The sequence below is a fragment of the Gambusia affinis genome, linkage group LG07, assembly GCF_019740435.1.
Source record: "Gambusia affinis linkage group LG07, SWU_Gaff_1.0, whole genome shotgun sequence".
NCBI lineage: Eukaryota > Metazoa > Chordata > Actinopteri > Cyprinodontiformes > Poeciliidae > Gambusia > Gambusia affinis.
In genome coordinates, this window is record NC_057874.1 from 30,411,139 (window position 1) to 30,432,582 (window position 21,444).

A 21,444-nucleotide genomic window follows, 5' to 3' on the forward strand; every position below is an offset into this window, starting at 1 on the left:
GGCCATTTGTGGCCCTGAACTGATTTTGTGTGTTTTCCAATAAAAAGGAAAATATCCCTTAAGTTCACACCCTGTAAAGGTCAAAGTTTAAACTTTGAGGTTCAAAATCTGAACTCTGAGGCTTCAGCAGATTTGATGTGGAGCTTCTGGATCTCCAAAACTTTGAAGTCAGCAGCGTGATGCCGACTTACAGCTGCTGCAGCACCGAACCAGGCAGAGCCGTCCTGGACCAACAACTGGGCCATTAAATGAACTTTTCTCCTCCCTGGTGCTTCCTAACCTTTGGAGTCCAGCTTAACTTGAACGGACGTTGAATACTGAGGATGAAGAAGTGATCAGAAGAAGAAGAGTGAATGGAAGGAAGAGCATTAGAGGTGGCCGTAAAGAGCTGACCGACAGTCTGACCGCAGGATGCACTTCCTGGAACGGATCGATACGAGCTGACCGAGCCCTGCTGGAACCACTCCAGAGCCTCAGAGAGAGTGTGTGTGTGTGTGTGTGTGTGTGTGTGTGTGTGTGTGTGTGTGTGGGTGATGTCATAATGAAGCAGTAGAGATGGCAGTGTCTCCTTGCTGCTCCTTGTTTCTCTGTTCAGGTTCAGATTCTTTCCTCTCAGGTTCAGGTCTATTAAAGCAGATTTATCTGCTGATCATCGTCTCTCTGGCAGCCAATCAGAGCGCTGCATCAGGTTTTTCTTCTTCTTCTCCATCAGACCTGCTGTCAGCGTCTGGCTGCGTCTTTGACTCTTCCTAAACTTGTCCTTCTATTATTAGAACAAGATCTTGAAGCTGCTTCTGCTCTCTTGGCTTCGTTTATTCAGAAACAGTTACAGCGAAGGAAGAAAGAGGAGAGGTTATTATGAGGCGCTGTTTAAGTTACGCAGTCAAAAATTAACGGCAGCAATAATTTGGGTTATTAAAACTCATAAGAGGAGTCATATTTTCACTGTATTCATTTATAAATGTTACAGTTTCAAACTGAAACCTTAAAAGCAAAATGTACTACATATAGCTCAAAGCTAGCTAAATATTTTGTTAGCATGCTAAATATTTAGCTTCTGACTAAATATGTAGCTCTTACTACATATTTAGTGACGTATTGTTACGTTTCGGTGGAAATATGATTTTACGTCAACAGAAATAACCCAAGTTATTGCTGTTAACTTTTGATTGTATAAGTTTAAAACCGAGGCCTCGTAGTTCATCCTTAAAGAATGAAAGTAAATCCAGTTTAAATGTCATTTCATCTCCATCACCACAGCAGCAGTCATCATGAAATGAGGAGCATTCAGGTCTGAAAGGTTTCAGGTTTTTCTTTCTGAATTTACAGGCAGTTTAAAAAACGGTGAATCCGTCTCCGTCCCAGAACCCGAGTGGATCTCGGCTCGGCTGAACGAGTAGTTCAGGACTTTGGGCCGTTTGGGCGTCCAAAGGGAAATTTGGTCCTGAAAACAGGAAGTGGGTCTGAGCTCATGGAGGAATCCCTGAACATTTGGACCAGGAGACGGACCTGGCAGTTTTATGAGGCGCTCACTCCTCTTCCTCCTCTTCCTCCTCTTCCTCTCCATGCTTCCATCTGAGTCACTGAAATATTTAAGAAGGCTTGAGCTATTTTGGGAATGTCTGTCATTCAGCCTGCAGCCTGGAATCACAACAGCACCGACTCTGGACCTCAGGATCCGGTGCTGGCAGGCGGCGCCGCCACAGATCCAATCATCTGAACGTCCAGAACCTGGAAACGGTTTGGATCGATACGGATTCAGCTTCAGCCCAAGATTGAAAATGAACATAAGCCAGGTCCAATGAAATATGTAACATTTATTTTAAAGAGGTTTTATTTTTACATTTTAGGACAATTAAATAAGTATTGAACACGCCCACATTTTCTGCTATTAAGATCAAATTAAAAGCAGATTAACGACCCAAAGAAAACGACCCATAAAGGTCAGTAGGAGCTGAAAGAGCCTGGCATCATGTGGTCAGAAAATACATCTCCTGAACTGGTTTTACTGGTTTTAAAACCAGTTGGAACCAGTTAAACCCAGTAAAAACCAGTTGAAACCAGTTAAAACCAGTTAAATGGGAATACTGGGAAGACACATTTACTCAGAAAGGTCCAGAACTGGACACAGACACTAAAACCCAACAGGAAAGTTTGGAGGTGGATGTATCATGCTGCGGGCTTTTCTCAGCATTTAGGACTGGTTAAAAACACGGGTTGAAATCCCACCTGAGCGAAGCAGAGGAGCTGCTCCTCCTCCAGTTTTCACTGATCACATGATTTACATTTCAAAAACAAATTAGTTTAATGAAAACACACCAGTTGAGAAATGAACTCCTGTTTCTTTAAGAAAAAGTTTTGGCACTAAGAAGAGGTGGAGTTTAACTGAAACCTTTTCACATCATGAGTCACATGATCAAAACTGGATGTTTCCACTGGTGGAAACTACGAAGAAGAAGGCGACAGGAAGTGGCAGGAGAAGTATGGGCTTTTTAATAATTTATTGATTTTAATTGTATTTCTTATTTAATGGAGAAACAACAACTGTGAAAAGTTTGATAAATGTTTTTATTTCTCCTTTAAAGCATTTATTCTTGTCCAGAAAAGCCAAAAATCTCTTCAGGTGAGCATAAAAACTTTTATTTTCCAGGTTTGAGGAAGTTATTCTGTATTTTGTCAGTTCCACCAACTTTTCCTAAAACCTTGATGGGAACAGTTACTGTGAAGAGTTTTTAATTTATTTTTACCAACTGTATGGAGTTTAATGCTTTAATAAACCCGGCTGATTCCACTACATAGTTTATCATCTGATTTCTTCAGATGTTTTTGTTGAAGTTGATTCTCTGTGTTGTTTAAAGTCTGACTCTCATATCAATAGTTACATTAGAAAGATTTGATTATTGCTCTCTTGTTTCTGTATTTTAGTCTATTTTAGTTTTACCGTTTAGATGTGAAAGCTGAGCAGGAACGTCTGAACCACCAGGAACCATCAGACACGATTCAGAAACAACTTCAGAGAAAAGAACGAAGCAGCAAATCTGCATGAAAATCTCAGTGTGGAGTGAATCTCTGGCCGGCGGCGAGGCTGGAGGTGAACACATGAATGTGACTCATCAGCTGCTCTGAGTCCATCATTTTATTAACCAGTTCAATAAATGATGTCATCAATATCTTTATAACAGAAGATTAAATGCAGACGTTAATGAAGGAGAGGAAGCTGCAGTTCATCATGTTTTTATTTGCATATTAATGTTTCTGAAGAGAGAGAAGTTCTGATTCTGTCTCAACGAGTCGAACGGGTTCGTTTAATAATCTGGTTAAAGTCGTTTTCATCTGTTGAGTTGAGACATTTAGTGTCAGAAGAAACGTGAAAATATTAAAATATCAAAATAATATTAAAATAAAAGACTGAGAAACAAAAAACATCAACAGATTCTGTAGAAATTAATCAGTTTTGAATATTTGGTGTATTTTGCTCCATTTCTACCAACAGAAAGTTTTTCTAATGAAGCTTCTGCACAGCTGAATTTCAAAATCTGATTTCAGACACGTTTGGACTTTGACTAGGCCATTGCAGCAGCTGGATGTTTTTCCTAGCTGTACATCTGCTGCTGTGTTTGGTACCATGGTTCTGCTGATGACCCAGTTTGGATCCAGGTCCATAGCAGATGTAGCTTGTGTGTCAGATTTATGAAGGCAGCAGAAATGCACAAATAAAAAGAAAAACGATAAACAGGAGCCGGGCCGGGTCGCAGCCGGGGCGGGTCAGAGCCGGGGCGGGTCAGAGCCGGGCCGGGTCGCAGCCGCAGGTTTACATCAGAGTTCTTGTGTTTGTCCTGTTTGAGCTGCAGATCGACGGCCGTCTCAGATATTTTTCAGTTATATTTTTGTTTCTGTACATTTAGGATTCAGACTGATGAAAGTGTAAAAAGACGTGATGTAACTCCTGTTTGCTCATTTGGGACAAACTTATTGACTGGACAGCATGGATTTTTCATCCCTCAAGGTCGATGTGTTTTGCTTGAAAAGCGGCGCTCTGCTGCTCGTGTCTTTGTTTCATATACAGCCGGTGTTGTGCAGAGTCATCCACTGTCGGCCTCAGTTTGTCCTGCAGAGGCAGAAACAGGAAGACAAACCGAGGCGACTTTCTGACACTTTGAGTCCTCGGTCAGCAGAATCTGTTTCTTCCTCTGCGTTTCTCCTCAGGGTGAACGTTTCCTCCAAACTTCACTTAATCCCACATATTCTCCGCTCATCTCCTGGTTGTTTCTGCAGAAATCCTCTGATTCACCCAGGAAAATACTGTAAAAGCTGTCGAGCAGGAAATGTTGGGAGTAATTCGTCCCTCGGTTGAATTCAGCAATATTTCATAACTCTGCAGATTAATGGAGCGTGGCTGGAAGAATCAGAGGAATGAAATAAACAGTTGGTTCTGCTCAGCTGTCGACTCGTGTTCCAGATTAAAGTGCAGCGATTCCCTCACAGAGAGAACAACAACATTAATATTTGCTCATATAAAACACTTTGTTTCCTCTGCTGCTGTTTGCAGCTTCGCTGAGACGGAAATGTTTGCTTTGACTTTCTGATTGTTTATATGAAAACCAACAATTCTTACAGCTGAGGCAATATGTTGATCATGATTTGATAATCAATATATTCCATGTTAGAGCTGTTCAGATAAAATAACATAAAACAAAAGTTAAATAACAATTAAGACAAGAAAGAAATAAAATGCCTGAGTGCCAAAAAAGCAAAGAATAGAAATGAGATTTTAAAATGTCTGCAGCTGATGTGAAGAGGAATTTTGTTCCAGATTAACAAACGATTACAAACACCTGATCTGCTCTGGGCCGTAATCTGGACCTGGGATCAGATAATCTGGACCTGGGATCATTGAGGATCTGGTGGGAATGTCCTCATTTAAAGATGAGAGAGGAACCAATGCAATGCCTTAAGAACTAATAAATCTTAAAATCTGTTCTAAAGCCAACCAGCAGCCGCTGTAAAGAAGCTAATCTGGAGGATTAGGGTCAGAGTGTCTGAGTGCCAGTTAGTTGTTAGCAACACGACGGTCGATGCCACTTCCAGGACTGGATCAGATCGGATTGGAGTCAAAGTTCTGGCAGCTCCACAGATCGATTTATTCTCAGCATCTGCTCAGGGGTCGGATGTGTTCAGTGACCTGGTGACATCATCATAAGGCGGGGATGAGTGTCACCTGCGTAGTCATGGTAACTGATCTGGTGTCTTGTCACAACCTGAACATGCAGATAAGAAACAGGAGGGTTCCCAGGACTGAGCCTTGGAGCAGTGTTTCCCAACCCTGGTCCTCAAGGCTCACTGCCCTGCATGTTTTAGGTATTTTCTTGCTTCAGTGCAGCTGATTTCAATTGATGACTGATTAACAGGCGTTTGTTGAACTGCAATCAGTTGAATCAGGTACATTAAAGCAGGGAAACCTCTAAAACATGGAGGACAGTGAGCCTTGAGGACCAGGGTTGGGAAACACTGCCTTGGAGAACTTGGGTTGTTTGTGCTCTTTTCTGTCTGTATGTATTATTATTATTATTATTATTATTATTATTATTATTGTTATTATTATTATTATTGTTATTGTTATTATTGTTATTGTTATTATTATTGTTATTATTGTTAATGTTATTATTATTATTGTCTATTTGCTGCTTACAGTAAACAGATGAAACTTCATTTTTAATGCATCATTTATGGCTGCAGTTATTGATGATTTCTCCATTAAACCTCTGTGTAATGGAGTCATGTGAGCTGCATGGTGTTAGTGGCTGTTAGTGTAGCTGTGTGTGTGTGTGTGTGTGTGTGTGTGTGTGTGTGTGTGTGTGTGTGTGTGTGAGATCTGAGAGCTCCTTCCTGTTAAAAGCTATCGATCCAGCCGTCCCTCCCGTCCGTCTCTCTCCTCGTCTTCGTCCGTGTCTCTCGCCCCTGGGGGGGTCGTTACCGTTGGAGACAGAAGGATGGAGGCATCGTATGACCCGGCGGCATGGGGGGGATCATTGGAGACGTGTTGTCGGGGTCGGGTTACGCAGGATAAAACCCAGATTGGAGAGCAGAGGTGCATGATGGGAAGTGACAGGAGGACGCTGCTGCTGATGGCAGTAATTTAACACTTCGGCTCGATGGAGGATGAGGAGAGGACCCGGACCGGCTCTTCGCCTCACGGCTCCATTACGGGTCATGTTTAATATCTGGGTCCTTATCTTTAATCTCCAGCTTAACCTTTGACCCTCAGCTCTCCTCCCCTCCTGCAGAAGCTGCAGTTTATCTTTCACTGTTTGTTTTTCTGACTCACTGTCACGGTTCAGGTTTATTAAAATGAAAAGTGCAGCTGAGTTCATGTCGTCATGTGATCAGCAGAAAAACTGATCAGATTTTCTGCTTCCTCAAGAACTTCAAGCTTTTCTTTCACAAGTCAACCAGTTCAAAAATGACCTTCAGGTCTCTGGAAATAGATAACAGAAATATTTATTAATGATGCATGATCAATATGCATCAACATATCGATACCGATTGACGCGGGTCATTTTTTAACACATCGGTATCAGTTTGAGTAAAACTGGGTCCATATCAACAGTCCAGGCTTATTTCCAGCTTGTTGTCGTTTGTTTCTGGTTTGGTCATGTGACTGAGTGACGCAGCAAAGCATTATGGGATGTTTCAGTGCAGAGAAGAAGCAAAAATTACTCAAAAATAGGAAATTATATTTAATGTAACAAGAAAAATAAAAAGCAGGAGTCTCAAAAATACTTTGAGAAATGTAACAAACGTTATATTTAATCAAAAGCCATGATCAGCATCATTAAGTATAATCTTAATCAAATATTTCGATCAATATTTAGGTTATTATCAACCAAAAGCAGCTCTAACCGGCTGGGTTTTAGATGGGATTTAAAGGAACTCAGTGTTTCGGCTGTTTTTCACTTTTCTGGCAGTTTGTTCCATATTTGTGCTGCATAGAAGCTGAGTGCTGCTTCTCTGTGTCTGGTTCTGGTTCTGGATCCAGAGCAGAACCAGAACCAGAACCAGAACCGGACACAGTTCTGGTGATTTCTAAACTACCAGCAGTAGTTTAGAGTCTGTCAGTGAGGGACTAACGGTTGGTGAGCTCGACCTTCCTGGTTTTAGTCAGAACGCCAGCAGCAGCGTTCTGGATCCGACCTGAGCAGAACCAGAACGGTTCCACTGAGCTCTGGACTCAATGTGGAGAGTTAAACTCATCATTTCTGTTTCTGTTTGCTGATCTTTGTCTCCATCCACCAGGAGTTGAATCTGATTCCCTCTCAGTGTTTTCTGTTCAGTTTGCAGATTATATAATAACTGCAGTTTAATGTGGTTGTTTCTGATAAGTGCGGAGCGGTGAAGTGGCTCCTGACCGAAGCGGTGAAGCTCTGATTGAACGCTGACCTTCCTCAGATGTTCTGCTTTCTTCGGCTCCAGATTCCCGGTCGTCTCAGAGCCGCGGCCCGACTGAAGGACGTGCTTAAGGGCTCATTTAGCTGCAGCTCTGCACCCAGCTATTACTCTGTCATCCACACCTCGCTGCAGTCTGACTGATAAGCGGTGAAATGTCACTTTGTCTCCCTGTGTGTGTGCCCACTTGGCTGCAGCGCTGCTGTTTGTGATTTTTAAATTTTAATCCGTGCCGCGGGGGACGGTGAGCCCAAATCCTCCTTCCCAGCAGAGCAGCAGATAAAATGGAAACGTGAGTGGAGACGAGTTCTCCAGCATCCAGCAGCTGATGCTGACCTGGAGGTCCTGGAGGTTCTGGAGGCTCTGCAGGTCCTGGAGGTACTGGAGGTCCTGGAAGTCCTGGAGGTTCTGAAGGTCCTGGAGGTTCTGGATGTCCTGGAGGTTCTGGAGCTCCTGGAGGTCCTGGAGGTTCTGGAGGTTCTGGATGTCCTGGAGGTTCTAAAGGTCCTGGAGGTCCTGGAGGTTCTGGAGGTTCTGGATGTCCTGGAGGTTCTGGAGCTCCTGGAGGTCCTGGAGGTTCTGGAGGTTCTGGATGTCCTGGAGGTTCTAAAGGTCCTGGAGGTCCTGGAGGTTCTGAAGGTCCTGGAGGTTCTGAAGGTCCTGGAGGTTCTGGAGCTCCTGGAGGTCCTGGAGGCTCTGCAGGTCCTGGAGGTTCTGGAGATTCTGGAGGTTCTGGAGTTCAGAGTTTGAACCAGGCTAACAAACAAATCAGTGATGTTTGAAAAACCCGATTAGCTTCATTTTGCTTTCAGTTATTTCAGCCAAACAGATCAATTAATTTCAAACGTGTTGGTTGATGCATCTGCCTCTCATACTAAAGCTCCTATTAGAAGAGCTTTGATACCATCTAGTGGTCGGAGTGTGAACTGCACGTCGATCATGGAAGCACATGCAATAAAATATATATGTGGGTTTTCTAATGTCTTCTAGATATAACATTTTAAAATAACATGTGACCAAAATTCGGAAAGCTATTTCTAACTTGGGTTTTGAAGCTTTTCAGCGACACTCGGCAGCATAAAAGAGTAATAGCGTTAAGAATATAAAATGAAGATATTATTGTAGAAATAGTAAATTATATGCATATTGAAAACACTGCAGAATGAACACCACTTCTGATTAAAAAATATATGTTGAAATTAAATTTAGAACTGATTTCATATTCCAAAAGAAGCAGCTGGGAGCTCCTGGGACTCTGCAATGAAAGAACTTTACTGCATGCAGCTACATTAATAGTTAGTTAATAGTTACTTGTTCATTTTTAATTAATAACGAAAAAAAACTGATCAAAAACATAGATGAGCAAAAACAGCATCAATAAAATAATCAGGATTTAAAACTGATCTCTGCTTCGTTCCTTAAGTGTCTGGATTATCTAATTAGCATCACAGCTAAAGAATGCAGGGTTCTTTTTTAAAAAGTACAATCTCTACAAGTAATACACTTTTTAAAATTAGATATAAATTCAGACATTGATGAGTTAATATAACTGTATCTTCACTTTGTAGAGTTTTCATCATGAAAAAACAGGATTTTCTAGAACAGTTCCTGCTTAATGTGAGGAGATTGAAGTTTCTTTAAAGTTTCTTCTGCCAGATAAATGATCAAACCTGCTGAACTTATGCTGACACCTGAGCTCCATGCTGGAGAAAATTCCTGCACAGCGTGGAGAAAACGAAGCTTCAAAAAGAAGCCTGGAGCTTTATTTTATTCCACAAGGGAAAATAAAAAGGATTTGATCTGAAATCGAAATGCGATGAGAGTCACTGCGGCGTTTGTGGACTAAATTCAGGCCGTCATGTGCTGCCAGAAATAGAAAAGAAGAAGGAGAGGCGGGTCGAGCTGGAGCAGAAACATTCCCAGCATGGTGGAAAAAATCTCCAAATGAGGAAGAAATGAAATCTAAATCTGTTTGACGTTCCTGCTTCTCTTTAAATATATAAACTGTTTCCAGTCGAGGTGTTGAGATGGCGATGAGTGGCTGGACAGGAAGGAGACCTGGATTTGTGTACTGGGATCTTCTCAGAGGAGAGTTGGCTACTGAACACTGAAGGAGCGCCGGGCCATGTGGGCCATGTGGGCCATGTGGGCCATTTGGGCTCATTTGGGCTCATTTTTGGTTTTTGAAAATTTAATTTCTGGAAAATCTGCATTTTCTTTCTTCTTTTCCTTTTTAACCAATGCGCTCCTCTGTTTCCATAGTTCAGTGGAGCAGCACCACAAGGGCGGCCATCTTGTTTTTGTTTTTTTACCAATTTTATTATTTGGACGTTGAATTCAGGTTAACTCTATGACAGAATATTACAGTCAGGCAACACATTTAGAATATTACCAGGATAAAATTCTGATATTAGGAGACTAAGGTAGTAATTTTATAACTACAAATACTAACAGTAATAGCAGACGATTAAGTCTATTTTGAAAAAAGAGTCGCAGGAACTGAGCTGCTCAAATTGGATCCCAATAACTGAATAGACATTTTCCTCATAACTTTAATTCATTATTCTGCTAATATTATGACTTTATTCTCGTAATGAAACAAAAACTCTCAGCCTGACCCTGGTACTGCAGGGATGATTGAAATTATTTTACTCATTTGTCATTTCCTTTTCGGAAAAGAAAGTGAACAAGAAAAAAATGTATTAATTAATAAAAATCATAAATTGGATCTGGTATGAAACAATAAAATTGTATTTTTAAGCCGTATCGCCCAGCTGCAGGCCGTATCCAACTGCTGTCCATCCAGGTTCTCGTTCTTTCGGATCCAAGCCTTCTGGATTCGGTCCAGAGTCCAGAACCATCTGATTCATTAGTCTCAGCTGTTAACGCGTCTCGGTGTGTTCGCTGCCATCCTATCAGAAATCTTCTCTCCCTTTAGTCTCTTTAGTTCCTGCAGCTCTTCTCCGCTTCGCCCCAACAGTTTCAGGAAAGTTTTCCCTCCTGCTGGTTTTAACAAAGCTGATGAGATTCATGGAGTCATTAAAGACCAGAGCGGCTCGGCAGGAAGCGGCCGCCGTTAATCACAGCCGCTCACGTCTTCCACTGTATTCAGGGCCGTGGCGTCGCGAAGGAGATTAGGAATTAGATTTAATGTTTATGAAACGACGCTCCTCGCTGCGTTATGATTTTATGATGTGAACTCGCAGCTGCTGTCTCTGCTGTAACTAATCCTTTAACTGAGGAGAGGAAACATTTAAGGAACAGTTTGATCTGATCCCGCTTGGTGAACGAGAAGAAAAGGATGAGTTATCGTTCTGAGAAGAACCGATCTGCTGGATCCCAGAACGACGTCGATGAATGATCAGTTGTGAGCCTGACAGACACCACTGGATAATTGGGGACGTTGTTGTTGCGACAGCGGGATAACGAACTGCTGTCGGCATGATCCAGACCCCAACTCAATCAGCCGCATGAAAAACTAAATTCACCTGCCAGAGAAACTCCAGCGTTTATGTAGAAAACATGATTCCTCTTAGAGCAGGGGTCTCAAACTCCAGTCCTCCAGGGCTGCAGTCCTGCAACTTTTAGATGTGCCTCTGCTGCAGGCTGCTAATTAAGGCTCTGGAGAACTGATCTACAGGTGGAGGTAATTAAGCCATTTCATTCCAGTGTTTTGTACCTGTGGCACATCTAAAAACTGCAGGACTGCGGCCCTCAAGGCCTGGAGTTTGAGACCCCTGTCTTAGAGGAATTCATAGCATTAATTTATGATTATTGAAATAACACTGAATGCAACATCAATTGTACAAAGAGCTGCAGTAAAACTGGCTAATCGTCACTCGGATTTGGTAAAGTTTGATTTAAACACAACAGAAAATGCTTGCAGGAGGCGTTCAGGTGTTCTGGTGACCTTGTTCAGCAGCCAGGTATCTGATAAACCAACAGATCTTTCATCCACATATAAACTCTGCTTAATAAAACTAAAAATGAGTGATAATAAAACCTCCAGCCAAAGTGAATATTTGCAAATTCTCCTTCTTTGCATTTGTGTGGAAACATGACATGTTAGACAGTCTGCAATAAATAACGCTCTGCTGAGGTCACATATGTGAGTATAGTGGAGGAAAGATGGCGGCTATCAGAGAGCTGCTGATTTCTACATTGGTTTATAAGCTTTTCTGTTTCTAGAAGCCCAACTGCTTCAATTTGTTGAGCTGCAAAGGAGCGACTGGAGCTCAGCTGCTTTACAATCCAGGCCCAACGCCGTTCAGCTCCTCATTCGTCCACATGCTGGTTTTACAGGGAAAATATAATTGTTATAGAATTATAACAATTAATTATAACAATACTTTATTTTAGAAATATTTATTTTAAATGTCAAAACTAAACGGTAATACTGTAGGTTGTTTGGGTTTCATAAATGAATGAAATATTATCACAGGGAGGTCGCCATGTTGTTTACGCTGCAATGCATTCTGGGTGCTAGGACGACTGAACTGGCTCCATACAGCCATAATAGCAATGAGTGACGTCAAGAGTCTTCAGTTTGGACCGGAGGGTTGAAATGATGGGAATGTAGAGACGGAGGAAGAGGAGGAGCTGCTGCTGCCTTCAGCTCCATGAATGAATCAATGAATGACGCCTACCTGTGGTCCAGTAAGTGGTTCTGTAGCTCTGTGTTCGGTCCGGTAACAGCTGTTAGTAGCATTAGCTCCGTTAGCATCTAAAAGAGCTTCCAGCGCTTCCTGCTAATGTTTCTTCCGGTGTCTGTCATTCAATATCCGGTTTAGGCGCTTTGTGAATAAAAACTGTATGGCACATAATTAGGTTTAAGCTGGTTAAGGTAAGGACACCTAGAAGGTCCAATCAGCAATTTTCTAAAAGTAACTTGGAATCACGATCTAGACAAAAATCAGTAGGGGGCGCTCCATCTTCCATCTGATGTCTCTTACGTCACCTGAACAGATTCACTGCAGCCTCTTTCCTCGGCTCACTATCTTTATCAGTCGAACCCAAAACTCTGCAGATTAACTAAAACTAAAAGACCTGTATTTTCAATGTGTTTTAGAGAAAAGCTTTGGTTAATAGCTGCTTTTTTCCTTTAATTTTATTTTACTTTTGTTTTATGAATTCCTCAGATTGCAGTCGACTGTCTGGTGTTTGTCTCAGTGGGAATAAAAACAGTTGGTGCTAAAGATGAAAAATCTAAGTGATAATTTAAAATCGGCTGAAGTGTAGTTCTGGACGCCACTGCAGGATGAACCTTCATGACCTTCATTCGTTCCCGTCCCTCCTGTTTCTGTTTCTCCATTTATGTAGTAAAGAATCAGGCTTTAATTAAAAGAGCTTGATTCATTATTCATATATTATCTTTCTTCTAATCTTTCCTCAGCCTCTGAATATATTCATGTTTTTATTATCTTGACCTAAAAGCTTCTGCTTCTTATGGAATATCTGATAATCCAGGATTGTTTGGGATTTTTCAGATGGCTAAATATGTCTGAACTTCCTCTATTAATTACTGAATTATCCCACTTCTTTCTCCTCCCTGAAAAGTTACTTTTAAGTTACTTTAGTCTTATTTGCCGTACTAAGACATCAGCAATACAAACTTGGTAAAACTCCATGTGTTTTTCAGAGATGTGTTTCTGCCTTTGGTTCGCAGAGTGTCAGATTCACATTGTTGTTCTTTCAGAATAAAAGTCTCTGCTGGTTGTTGTACCAGATTAACAGCCAGTGTGGATGTGTGTGTGTGTGTGTGTGTGTGTGTGGATGTGTGTGTGTGTGTGTGTGTGTGTGTGTATGTGTGTGTGTGTGTGTGTGTGTGTGTGTGTGTGTGTGTGTGTGTGTGTGTGTGTGTGTGTGTGTGTGTGTGTGTGTGGGTCAGGGTCATGACTCTGTGTGTGTTTCTGATCAGAGACAGACAGGACGCTCTGTGTTCCCCTCAGACCTCATTATAGCTCTGATAACACACACACACACACACATTGACATCTGGAAAAGGTCAGAGGACGTGTGTGTGTGTGTGTGTGTGTGTGTGTGTGTGCTCCCACCTCTCAGCCGGTTTACCGGCTACATCAACATGAGCCGACCCACCAAACCCTCTGAGGAACGCAGCGGGCGATCCGGAGATTCCAGCTGTCTCTACTGGGTCCGTCCGTCTGTCTGTCTGTCTCTGGGTGCTCTTCAGCTGAACTGGGAACCAGTTTGGTTAGTGGGAGCAGTGGAGTTTAGCAGTGAGAGGAACTGGAAACGTAACGATAATCTGGATTCCAGGGGTTTTACACTTCTTGAACATTGTCACCTAAAGAAACACAAAATTTGATGAATTTTATTGATTTTTTTTTTAGAACATTGCATAATATTTTTATTATTATTATTTTTCATAATTATGTTTATTAGGTATTTTTGAACATTTATGGCAAAAAAGGAAAGAACAATAAAAACTTACACAGCACTGATACAGAAAACAAAACCAGAAGCTTGTTCAGAAATTACAGCATCACATGAGAAAAGTAACCAATTTATACAGAAACTTAAACATTTACATCATTCTGATTCACATTACTGCTTTTTTAATTTTTACATTTTGAAGTATTTAAGAATACATTCCTATATTTTAATAAAAGTATAAAATTTCCCTTTCATACAATCTCAGTCTTTCTAATCCAATAACTTCAGGAAGTCAGTTTTTCCATGGAGGATGGAAGCAGCATCACAACCAACTTATTGAAACATCAACAGGAACTTCAGCCTCGTTATCCAGATATAAAACTAGGAGAAATGATCTGTACTGTTATCTATAACAGATCATTTCTCCACACACTGAGAACTCTGGTTCCTCTGGTCACTTTACATTTGGGACGATTTGGAGAACTTCCTGGTGAGTCCTGGAGATTTTTATACATTATGTAAAATATTATATTGCTTTTCTTTGTAACGGTTAAATACTGAGATTCTAGTCAAAATGCTTCTGAATCAATTATGATTCCAGGTTGATCTTAAATTCTCCAGATTATCTTTCCTTAGGGATTATAATTCACCACAGAGTTTTGACACAAACCTCCCACATTTATGACAATCAAGAATAGTTTTTTCTAATAACTAATAATCCCCTGGGAGCTGCAGTGGCTCCATTGTTGCCTGAATGTAATGACTGAGCTGAAGATATTTATAAAAGTCCCTGGAGAAAATGTCATAATTTATTCTTAAATCCTCAAATGTCTTGAAGTTTCCGTTGTTCCTCAGATCGTGTTTCCTGGTGATCAGGTCCAGCGCCCCCTACTGTCAGATCCAGATTATCTACCAATGTTGTCAGAGATGAAAGATTTCTGTTCTGACCAAACATTTTCCTCAAAATGCCCCATGCCTTCACAGTATTAGTAATTAGAAAATGATCTTTGACAGTCAGTGGAGTTCTCTGGTTTATTGATCATATTTATAGGATGACGAGGTTTACAAACACGTTCCTCCATCTGAAGCCAGGGATCAGCGTGTTTCTGGGCAGCCCACAGTGACATCATTCTTGGATGTGAAGACAGTTCACAGTTCTCCACCTCAGCAGACCCCATCCACCCAAAGCTGGTGGAAACTGTAAGATCTGTTTTAATTTTAGGTTTCCTGCCTGACCAAATAAATTCTGATAAGTTTTATTGATTCCAGCTAAATCTTTAGCGTCAATAAACAAAAACAGCATAAATTACCTTAGGGAGAGTTATCATCCTAATGAGGTTAACTCCCAACAGAAAAGATATGGGAGCTTCTTCCATCTCAGCAACTTATTTTAATATGAATAATGACAGGATGATGTTTTCAGAGGACACATTCCAGCTGTGATGTGTATTCCTAGATATTTTTAATCCTGCAGCAGCCCATCGAATTGGCTTGATGAAACTTGGTTCTCCCTGGTCAATAGAATTTAAAGGGATTATTTCTGATTTTCCATAATTTACCTTACACCCAAATTTGCTCAATTAGAGCCGGGATAGATTTCACAGGGTCTGTCAAAGTTAACAGTATATCATCAGCGTATAACAATATTTTATACACTTTTTTTCCTATTAATTTACCTTTAATATCTTTGCTTTGTCTAATTGCAATTGCCTCTATAGGCCAGGAGAAAAGTATTGGAGAAAGAGGGCTTCCCCAATTTATTGAGTTTTCATGAGAGGAAGGTGTTAGTTAATGTTGGGACCGGATTAAAAGTTTCATGGAGTTCATTTCACAGCCTGTAACTACTCTAAAATTAGAGATTAAAAAAATGTTTTTTTAAGTCAAAAACCAATTTTTGCTGGTAAGTTGTTGAGTAAATAAACAGATATTTATTCATCTGTTCTTCAACCATCAGATTGGAACAAAGTTCATCTTTCCAGAGTTTCTCTGATCCTTCATGGAGCTGCTTTAGAAATGTTTACTGTGGATGCTAGCATTAGCATTGGCTGCTAGCATTGAGATACTATTTTAGGCTTGAATAGCTTTGGCTGATTGGCTAACTCCTTGTAGCTCAACTTGAACACTGACATAATCTTTTCCAGCATCCAATCAGATCATTTATAATTGAACCCCAGTGGACCTGAAGACGCTCCGTCGTCCACCGAGCGTGTTAGCTGCTGTTGGCGTGTTAGCTGCTGTTGGAGTGTTAGCTGCTGTTGGAGTGTTAGCTGCTGTTGGAGTGTTAGCTGCTGTTGGAGTGTTAGCTGCTGTTGGAGTGTTAGCTGCTGTTGGAGTGTTAGCTGCTGTTGGAGTGTTAGCTGCTGTTGGAGTGTTAGCTGCTGTTGGCGTGTTAGCTGCTGTTGGCGTGTTAGCTGCTGTTGGAGTGTTAGCTGCTGTTGGAGTGTTAGCTGCTGTTGGAGTGTTAGCTGCTGTTGGCGTGTTAGCTGCTGTTGGAGTGTTAGCTGCTGTTGGAGTGTTAGCTGCTGTTGGAGTGTTAGCTGCTGTTGGCGTGTTAGCTGCTGTTGGAGTGTTAGCTGCTGTTGGAGTGTTAGCTGCTGTTGGCTAGTTAGCTGCTGTTGGCTAGTTAGCTGCTGTTGGAGTGTTAGCTGCTGTTGGAGTGTCAGCTGCTGTTGGAGTGTTAGCTGCTGTTGGAGTGTTAGCTGCTGTTGGAGTGTTAGCTGCTGTTGGAGTGTCAGCTGCTGTTGGCGCGTTAGCTGCTGTTGGAGTGTTAGCTGCTGTTGGAGTGTCAGCTGCTGTTGGAGTGTTAGCTGCTGTTGGAGTGTTAGCTGCTGTTGGAGTGTTAGCTGCTGTTGGAGTGTTAGCTGCTGTTGGCTAGTTAGCTGCTGTTGGCGTGTTAGCTGCTGTTGGAGTGTTAGCTGCTGTTGGAGTGTTAGCTGCTGTTGGCTAGTTAGCTGCTGTTGGCTAGTTAGCTGCTGTTGGAGTGTTAGCTGCTGTTGGAGTGTCAGCTGCTGTTGGAGTGTTAGCTGCTGTTGGAGTGTCAGCTGCTGTTGGAGTGTCAGCTGCTGTTGGCGTGTTAGCTGCTGTTGGAGTGTTAGCTGCTGTTGGAGTGTTAGCTGCTGTTGGAGTGTCAGCTGCTGTTGGCGTGTTAGCTGCTGTTGGAGTGTTAGCTGCTGTTGGCGCGTTAGCTGCTGTTGGCGCGTTAGCTGCTGTTGGCGCGTTAGCTGCTGTTGGCGCGTTAGCTGCTGTTGGCGCGTTAGCTGCTGTTGGCGCGTTAGGGTTAGGTTAAGGTTAAAATGGGAACCTTGGTATTAAAAAAGGGATTAATTGCATAAAGAAGCATATAATTTAAAATCTAAGTAATCAATGAATCAAGTGGTTGTGTTAAAGTCCCGGCCCCAGTTTTAATTGAGTCAGACGATCATCAGTGTTTGTTTCTTCCTGCAGGGTTCTGGTCCAAAGATGTTGCCACGCCTTCACACCTGATCTGTCAGATTGGTGAGTTCAAAACTGTTCAACATCCTGACGAACGCTCAGCTGATGGAAACCTCTGAGACCTCAGAACTATTTATCAATATTATCCTCCATGCTAACTGAATGATTTTTTTTTTTTTTATGGTGAAAATACTTTTTACCAAGTAAAGTAAAAAATAATGGAGCCATGAATCCTGAACTTTACTTCAGCTCCTCTGGTTTCTCTGACAGCTGCAGTTCCTGCAGGACTTTGACTTTACTGCGTTTCCATCCAACTGTCATGCAAACTTTTAAAATATCAGGGTACGCATAATGTGATTTAGTCAGATATTGACGCTACGCAGGGCTGGAATAAACAGGAAGTTTCTAACACTCCCACTTCTAGTTTCCTGTCCTGGAATCAGACGTCATTGAACTGTGTAGTTCATTGGTGTTTATACAATGTTGGACCTGGAGGTGAACAGGGAACCCGATGGGAGCATCGCTGCAATGAAACGGCACGCATTTAATGGGACAACCGTCTGGCTGACACACACACACACACACACACACACACACACACCTCTGGTGGTGACCCGGCTCCCCTTGGTCACCACCAGAAACGTCCCACTTTCTGAGGACTTCAACATGTTCACATGGGCTACAAACAAACAATTAATACGCAGAAACTTGTAACATTTTACAGCACAAGACTCGTCACAGTCGGTCTGAATAAATGTGATTCTCGCCTTGCAGCTGCGATGATGATGGAAACTGATCCGGGTCCGGCCGTGCAGAGCCTGGCGGATTGACCCACATGGCTGAAAGGTCCATACTGACATTTGAAATCTGAAAACGTACCAGTAGTTCATGTGTTCAGCATATTTTCACCCCTGAAGTCCAGAACCTCGTGGTTCTGGTTCCTGAGGTTTGGCTGGACAGGAGAGTTTGACACACCGACATGTTGGGTTGTTTCAGTCAACCGGTTCGCTGCTACTTTAGCATTTTATCAACGACAACTTGAAGCACTTACAGTTGTGGTCAAAAGTGTACATACACTTGTAAAAAATCATAATGTTATGGCTGTCTTGAGTTTCCAATAAGTTCTACAACTCTTATTTTTCTGTGATAGAGTGATCGGAACACATACATGTTTGTCACAAAAAACAGTCATAAAGTTTGGTTCTTTCATAAATTTATTATGGGTCTGCTGAAAATGTCACCAAATCTGCTGGGTCAAAAATATACATACAGCAACAAAATATGTCAATTTTGGTGATGTAGCGAGTTGTGTCAATCAAATTAGCTTCATGTCATGGCCTCTTCACTTCTTCTAAGTGATTCTGATTGACTACAGCTGTTGACTTCTCATGAGCCCATTTAAATAGGGCTCATTTGACCCAGTGATTAGACTCAGCTACAAAAGCTACAATGGGAAAGTCAAAGGAACTCAGTGTGGATCTGAAAAAGCGAATTATTGACTTGAACAAGTCAGGGAAGTCACTTGGAGCCATTTCAAAGCAGCTACAGGTCCCAAGAGCAACTGTGCAGACAATTATACGCAAGTATAAAGTGCATGGAACAGTTGTGTCACTGCCACGATCAGGAAGAAAACGCAAGCTATCACATGCTGCCGAGAGGAGATTGGTCAGGATGGTCAAGAGTCAACCAAGAATCACCAAGAAGCAGGTCTGCAAGGATTTGGAAGCTGATGGAACACAGGTGTCAGTCTCCACAGTCAAGCGTGTTTTACATCGCCATGGACTGAGAGGCTGCAAGAAAGAAGCCCTTGCTCCAGAAAAGGCACCTTAAGACTCGGCTGAAGTTTGCTGCTGATCACATGGACAAAGATAAAACCTTCTGGAGGAAAGTTCTCTGGTCAGACGAAACAAAAATTGAGCTGTTTGGCCACAACACCCAGCAATATGTTTGGAGGAGAAAAGGTGAGGCCTTTAATCCCAGGAACACCATGCCTACTGTCAAGCATGGTGGTGGTAGTATTATGCTCTGGGGATGTTTTGCTGCCAGTGGAACTGGTTCTTTGCAGAAAGTAAATGGGATAATGAAGAAGGAGGATTACCTCCAAATTCTGCAGGAAAACTTAAAACCATCAGCCCGAAGGTTGGGTCTTGGGCGCAGTTGGGTGTTCCAACAAGACAATGACCCAAAACACACATCAAAAGTGGTAAAGGAATGGCTAAACCAGGCTAGAATTAAGGTTTTAGAATGGCCTTCCCAAAGTCCTGACTTAAACCCCATTGAGAACATGTGGACAGTGCTAAAGAAACAGGTTCATGCAAGAAAACCATCACATTTAGCTGAACTGCACCAATTCTGTCAAGAAGAGTGGTCAAACATTCGACCTGAAGCTTGCCAGGACCTTGTGGATGGCTACCAAAAGCGCCTAGTTGCCGTGAAAATGGCCAAGGGACATGTAACCAAATACTAATGTTGCTGTATGTATATTTTTGACCCAGCAGATTTGGTGACATTTTCAGCAGACCCATAATAAATTTATGAAAGAACCAAACTTTATGACTGTTTTTTGTGACAAACATGTATGTGTTCCGATCACTCTATCACAGAAAAATAAGAGTTGTAGAACTTATTGGAAACTCAAGACAGCCATAACATTATGATTTTTTACAAGTGTATGTACACTTTTGACCACAACTGTATAGCTGAGTATCATCAGCATAGAAAATGAAGAAGAATATCAGAAAACTGGCTGATTGTTTGGCCTGGAGGAGAAATGGACCTTACTAGAGGGCCGCTTTTCATTGGCTGATGCCCATTCTACTGGTCACCTGATTGGCCGTCTCACAAACCGCTTCCTGTTAGCTAAGTACAGCATAATAGCAGCACTGATACAACTTGTACACCTTGTAGCCTGTCTGCTACAGTCTCGCGTTAGCTAAACAGATCAATATGCAACGTGTATCTGACTCACACTGAAGATTTTATTTTAGCAGAAAAGGTTTTGGACTAAACTGTTCCTCCTGTTAGCCTCTCTAGCACCAAGTACAGCTGGTCAATCAACCATCACTGTGTTCAGGGAACCAACAATTAATAACCCAGAAATAAACTTGATATCGTAACGGACTGGATGTTATGTTTTTAACATAATCTTTACTCGTCTTGCGGGGCGCAGGCGGTTGCCATGGTAACAGGTGTGTTTAAACTACAAAGAGAGAGAGAGTAAAAAGGTAGGAGTGATTTTGAGTTGATCACCTGTTTGGGTTATTTTACCTTTGTTTACCTTTGCTGTGGCTCATTACAGCCGCTGTAGTTTCTAACCGTTGGACTAATTACCCTGTTTGTTTGTGAGTTTACATCATTCACAACAAACATCACATAAAACAAATAGATTTAATACAATTTTAACAAACAAATGGCTTCTTTACTTTTCCAGAGCTCTTTGGTTTCCTATCAGTCTGTAGCTTCTCATATTGAGGTCAAAGGTCAGATCTACCATAACTGACTGACACCTGCTGGCCTCAGGTTTGCAACCAGCTTGTGAGGGAGAAACCAGTAACCTCCTCCCAGTTGATGACATGAACCTGTTAGTTCCTCTGATATATTGTAGAAATGATGCACTAATGGAGTCATGTTTCCATAGAAACAAGGCACCGCCAGGCTTTGCTTGTGAGACTTGCGGTCACGTGGGTCGGTTGTGGGCGGAGCTTGTAAGGTCCATAAACATTAGAATGAGAATACGTCCTGAAAGTGACCTGTGGTGCACCGCATGGCAGCTTCTGAGGTTCTGACAGGATCTGGTTTATGGAAACACTGAAGCTTCTGGAGGACCTGGAGGTCCCAGAGGGCCTGGAGGGTCTGGAGGTCCTGGAGGTCCTGGAGGCCATGGAGGGTCTGGAGGTCATGGAGAGTCTGGAGGACCTGGAGGGCCTGGAGGACCCGGAGGTCCTGGAGGTCCTGGAGGGTCTGGAGGTCATGGAGAGTCTGGAGGGCCTGGAGAGTCTGGAGGTCCTGGAGGACCTGGAGGTCCTGGAGGGTCTGGAGGTCATGGAGAGTCTGGAGGTCATGGAGAGTCTGGAGGGCCTGGAGAGTCTGGAGGTCCTGGAGGTCCTGGAGGGTCTGGAGGTCATGGAGAGTCTGGAGGGCCTGGAGGACCTGGAGGGTCTGGAGGTCATGGAGAGT

The 21,444-nt window shown here is 42.3% G+C and overlaps 1 protein-coding gene across 6 annotated transcripts in view; it reads left to right on the forward strand.

The window, feature by feature from the left end:
- The window catches only part of pcbp4 (poly(rC) binding protein 4), a 90,037-nt gene that overhangs the window by 14,650 nt on the left and 53,943 nt on the right, over positions 1-21,444 (forward strand). The window contains exons 1-2 of one of the 6 annotated variants that reach the window (XM_044122138.1): positions 11,946-12,111; positions 17,281-17,331. The exons of 1 other annotated variant lie outside the window; for it this stretch is intronic. The gene's annotated coding sequence lies outside the window, so the exon portion shown is untranslated. Of the gene's footprint in view, positions 1-11,945; positions 12,112-13,978; positions 15,037-17,280; positions 17,332-21,444 lie in introns of those variants that run through there. 4 more of the 6 variants (XM_044122139.1, XM_044122141.1, XM_044122140.1 and 1 more) reach the window with 4 other exon arrangements.